This window comes from Schistocerca piceifrons, chromosome 8 (assembly GCF_021461385.2).
Source record: "Schistocerca piceifrons isolate TAMUIC-IGC-003096 chromosome 8, iqSchPice1.1, whole genome shotgun sequence".
NCBI lineage: Eukaryota > Metazoa > Arthropoda > Insecta > Orthoptera > Acrididae > Schistocerca > Schistocerca piceifrons.
The window spans coordinates 85,086,060-85,092,015 of NC_060145.1; the positions used below are offsets into that span (position 1 = coordinate 85,086,060).

At 46.8% G+C, this 5,956-nt stretch overlaps 1 non-coding gene across 1 annotated transcript; it reads right to left on the reverse strand.

Annotated features, from left to right (window-relative positions):
- Window positions 1-3,701: 3,701 nt before the first annotated feature.
- Trnat-ugu lies at window positions 3,702-3,776 on the reverse strand. Its single transcript has one exon. It is a non-coding gene; the product is annotated as a tRNA-Thr (tRNA).
- Window positions 3,777-5,956: the final 2,180 nt, after the last annotated feature.

A 5,956-nucleotide genomic window follows, 5' to 3' on the forward strand; every position in this document is an offset into this window, starting at 1 on the left:
ACCTGAAAATGGTTCAAATGGCTCTGAGCACTAAGGGCCTTAACATCTGAGGTCATCAGTCCTCTGGAACATAGAACTACTTAAACCTAACTAACCTAAGGAAAAAACACACATCCATGCCCATGGCACTATTAGAACCAGGGACCGTAGCGTTCGCGCCGTTCCAGACTGAAGTGCCTAGAACCGCTCGGTCACTGCGGCCGGCGAAAACCGAGAAACCAGAAAAAATAACCAGAAAGATCTGTGACGATGGAGCAACAAGAAAGTGAATTTCACAGTCGAAAGGCAAGGAATATGTTGCTCTGACCTTTTCACTGTTAATATCACTGCATCCCCTTTTCTCCCTTCGTTACGCTAGATGCCGGTGATTTTTTCTCGTTTCCTGGTATTCGTTGTTTCGCCCGCGTCGAGTGCTGGCAGTGTAAACAAGACCTAGCTCCACAGCGTATTTCAATATTACGCTGGCTCACCCTCCCCCCCCCCCCCCCCTCCCCCACCCACCACGGTGCCTCTCACACACACAGCATTTTTTTAACTCTGCACAATTTCCGGGGCTCATTAAATTATTTTCAATGGCGCCACTATATGCGGAGCGGTGTCGCTGATAAAACGAGGTGCTGTACGGCACAACAAAGAACTGGGTCCCCGAATATTGGGGTCGCCCGCTCGTAAAATGGGCGACGCCCTAGGGTACTGTGTACCAGCTCCGTAGCAGTGAGCCATTCATATACATGCTCTCGGAAACTTCTGTTCCAGTACTGCACATATTTCGTTAATATTTGCACTTTTACTTCACACACCTCTTCGAATCACAGATTCCAGCAGGAAAAGACCAATAAGAGCGGTGTGTGGAAACTGGCCTTCAGAATTTTTAATCTAATCGTCTTCTTCATTTGACTCGCTTCTGTAGAGATTTATGACAGAGATATAATGCACCTGATAGACTCCTGTATTAACCAAATAAGTCCTTTGACAGCTTCTGATGTAGTGCCTGGGGGACAAAACATTTGCCTAATACTACTTAAAAATCCTTTTTCTCACAGTAATTGTAGTTATGGAATGCATGACAACGAAAGTTTCAGGCACGACGGGAAAGATTCGTGCGTTTTAGTTGATATGTGGCAATGCTATGTGTGAAATATGTCTTTGGTAATATTAAGGAACAGTTGTTGGTTTGTACAGTGAGTAGTCACAGTTAAAATGTAGCTGATCAGACAGAGCATTATCACCACCGACTTGATATAGATATAAGCCCGTTGAAACGATAGCAGCGTCACCTGGCGAGAAATGACTGCTAGTCAGACACACGCACGGTGCATGCAAATCACTGAGCGTGCTGTGCGCGTGTAGAATGGGAAGGGCGCGCGATCCATCTGAGTTAGACCGAGGGCTGATTGTGATGGACCGGAGGCTCAGTACGCGCATTTCAGAAACCGCACCACTTGTCGGGTGTTCGAGGAGTGCTGTCTTGAGTATCTACAATACCTGGCGAAACCAAGGCGAAACCACGCTCAGACGTCGGAAGTTTGGGCGGCCACCCCTCATTACAGATGTCGGACGCCTTAGGCTGGGGAGACAGGCAAAACAGGAGAGGCGGCGAACTATCGCGCAAGTAACGTCGCGCCTTAATGCAGAGCACAATACAAGTGTGAACCCACAGTGTACCGAATACTCCTAACTATGTGCCTCCGCAGCCTACGAACAACGCATGTGCTGTAGTTAACGCCACGACATCGGTAATTACAACTGAAATGGCCACGTGGCCATCGGCACTGGACGATGACGCAGTGGGATAGCGTTGCGTAATCTGATGAATGCCGACACCGTCTCATCATGCAGATGGGAGGGTGCGAGTCCGCCGTCTTCCAGGAGAACAGTCCTTGACACCTATGCTACGGGAGGGATGCAGGCTGTCGGTGGCTCCATTATGCTCTAGGGAACATTCAGGTGGGTATCCATGGGTCCAGTGAAGCCCTTACATGTATCACGACGCCTAGGAGTATCGTACACCAGCAGCACACCACGTACGCCCCTTCATGGCGATCATGTTTCCCCAAGAGTCTGATGGAGTGGTTGGAAGAACACAGTGGCGAGTTAAAACTGATGGGCTGGCCGCCAAACTCGACAGATCTGAACCCGAAACTTCCTGGCAGATTAAGACTGTGTGCTTTACCGAGATTCGAACTCGGGACCTTTGCCTTTCGCGGGCAAGTGCTCTACCAACTGAGCTACCCAAGCACGACTCACGCCCCGTCCTCACAGCTCTACTTCTACCAGTACCTCGTCTCCTACCTTCCAACTTAACAGAAGCTCTCCTGCGGACCTTGCATAACTAGCACTCCTGAAAGAAAGGATATTGTGGAGACATAGCTTAGCCACAGCCTGGGGGATGTTTCCAGAATTAGATTTTCACTCTGCAGTTCGAGTCTCGGTCCGGCACACAGTTTTAATCTGCCAGGAAGTTTCATATCAGCGCACAATCCGCTGCAGAGTGAAAATCTCATTCTGGAGATCTGAACCTGTCTCAACATATATGCGATGTGCTTGAACGTAGTCCAAGAGCTCGTCGCTGCCGTCTGCGGAATTTACAGGAGTTGGTGGCTAGTGTGAGCAGATGTGGTGACAACTCCATCCAGCGACCTACCAAGGCCTCATTGCTTCCTTGCTACGCCGCGTCACAGCCTTTATCAGTGCCAATATGTGGGTATTAAGTAGATTGTCGTAATGATCTGGCTGATCAGTGTATCAACATGTGGTCATGTAATATGAGGACCTGGTTCTTGCCCATGCATAATGTTTTTTACGGACAAAATCCAATGCGATTTCATATGTAGAATAATAATTTGATATACGTGCTACGTCAAATATGACGAATCGTGTCCTGGTTGCCCCCAGGTTATTAGAGGAAATGTATTATGCCAAGTTTATAGCACGATTGTTTTACATCTTGCAATAATTTGTGATGTTCTTCATGTTCCTGTCTGCGTGTCAACATATCTACTTTACGGTGGGTAGCTGTTCACCATTTTCATACTGTCATTATTCAATGCGGGATGTTCCATTGTTTAATATTTTGCAAATTATATACCTATGATGCAACGTTTGCGGCGTTGGTATCTTTTTATTTTAAGTGCTTGAAAATGACATAAATGTCAATATCGACCGATCGCACTGTTAATAAAGAATATTAAACCCTAAAACGGACCATGTTTTCCTTTGGAGAAAAAAAAGATTTTGGACTCTGTGTGCCCACGAAAAACAAAATTATAACAGTAGTAAGTGGTAACACAGACGTAGAATGTTATGGCTCCTTACTTCCATTGTCTGATGTTGCATTTCATACATAGACTACCGAACGAAACAAAATATTACGAGCATTGCCCGGCACGAGACAGAATGGTATGAGCTAAGACCATGTTATGCAGTAAGAAAAGTACAGGAAGTGGACAAAGTATGGAAATACCAACCACACATCACATTACTATGTATAATATGGTGTAGGAAAGCAATCGGCAACCAAAACAGCTTCCAGTCGTAATGAATAAACACAATTCCTGTATTGTTTCCAAGGGAATCTAGTAAAATATTTCCTATAAAATAGTGGAAAGTTCAGGTAGCGATGAAGAGATCATACTTAATCGAAACCCTCAGCTGCCAACAGGTGTTGTTGATATACCTCAATGGAGACAGCTGAAAATGTGTGTCCCGACCGGGACTCGAACCCGGGATCTCCTGCTTACATGGCAGACGCTCTATCCATCTGAGCCACCGAGGGCACAGATGAATAGCGCCACTGCAGACACTTATCCCTTGCCCGCCTCCCGTGAGACCCACATCCCCAACTGTCCACAATCTACATTCATAAAGTTCCTAATATTTGCCCATCCACTCATTCCTCGCCGCCAACTGAAGTGACGATTCCCGTAAGAGTAATGAGTGGATAGGCAAATATCTATTAGGAACATTACGTATGTAGATTGTGGACAGATGGAAATGTGGATCTCACCTGACGGGTGCAAGGGATAAGTCCTTGCAGTCGCGGTATTCATCTGTGTCCTCGGGGGCTCAGAGGGATAGAGCGTGTGCCATGTAAGCAGGAGGTCCCGGGTCCGTGTTCCGGTCGGGGAACATATTTTCACCTGTCCCCATCGAGGTATATCAACAACACCAGTCGGCAGCTGAGGGTTTCAATTAATTATCATTTATTCTAGAGAAGCAGCACGGTCATCTCGAGAACAGTTACTATCTTCATATATAGTTAAAGGCTACCGGCCATTGACCTTCGTCTGTGCGAATGCGCACAGGTTCCCCCGAACGCTTATCGGAATCGTCACCTTAGTTGGCGCTAGTAATGAGTGGATGGGCAAATATTAGAACCATTAATAATGTAGGTTTTGGATATCTGGGAATGTGGGTCGCACGGAATAAGTCCCTGCAGTCGTGCTATCCTCTGAGCCCTCGGGGGCTCAGAGCGTCTGCCATGTAAGCAGGAGATCCCGGGTTCGAGTGCCAGTCGGGGCACACATTTTCAGCTGTCCCCATTGAGGTATATCAACAACACCTGTTGGCAGCTGAGGGTTTCGATTAATTATTTCTTTCTAGAGATGCTGTATGCTCATCATTGGTATCTGATCTTTTGGAACAGTTACCATCTTCATAACGATGAAGAAGGTGGCTTAGCCATCTCTCCAAAGTAGACCGCAAAGGCTCAGTAATATTGAGGTCTGGGGCCTGTGGTGGTCAGGGGAGATGCGACGCTTCATCCTGGTGCTCACGAAACCAATCCTGCATCACGAGAGATGTGTGAACAGGGGCCCCGTCGTCTTAGAGTACAGCTTCAGCACTGAGGAACAAATACTGTACACACCAATCGGATGGACCTGGACAGGCAAAATAATCATATAATCCTTAGCAGTAATGCGACCTTGCAGAGTGCCAATGGTGTCCATGGAATACCGGGATATGGCTGACAAACCATCACCGAAGACTTACCATATATCGTTCTTGGGTCGTAAACGCGGCCTGAAGTTGGAAACAGTCGCCAACATGACTCGTTCGACCAAATTAGTCCAGGATTTAGGGCTTCGCCACCGCATTTTCCAGTTACGGGTATTTGCATCTCTGTGATTCTGGAATTCCATCTCGTCCTGCCATTCCCAAGTTATAGAGCTCTCTCTTTGTGTTGTCTGGTGCTGACTGGGTTCGAGGGTACGACTTCACTTCTGCTGTGACTTCTGTACGAGACCCCGTCTTACTTTTCGGTACAATTCTCTTCAATGACCGTCTGTCACGGTCACTCAACACATAGACCGTTTTCGTCGTCATCGTGACCTGACATTGTGGATGATGTTTTTTTTCCCGGCTTCCTGTATGCGGTACTAATCTCCCGCCGATATGGTCTTTCCTGAAACACCAAACATTCGGATAACTTGTTTACGGAAGCAGCCCCCACGTGAGCACCAATGCTTTCCCCACGTTCCAGTTCACTTGTGTAGACTGTTCAGACGTCAACTGACACTAGCAAAGTATTGGGGATACTGTACACATACCGTTCGTGGTCAAATTGAACAGCGAAACGTGAGAGCTATGATAGCATCTGTGTTTACACTGAAGCACGTACACTACTACCCATCAAAATTGCTACAAAAAGAAAAAATGCAGATGATAAACGGGTATTCATTGCATAAATGTATTATACTAGAACTGACATGTGATTACATTTTCACGGAATCTGGGTGCATGGATCCTCAGAAATCACTACCCAGAACAACATCCTCTGGCCGTAATAACGGCCTTGATACTCCTGGGCATTGGGTCAAACAGAGCTTGGATGGCGTGTACAGGTACAGCTACCCATGCGGTTTCAACACGATACCACAGTTCATCAAGAGTAGTGACTGCCGTATTGTGATGAGCCAGTTACTCGGCCACCATTGATCAGGCGTTTTCAATTGGT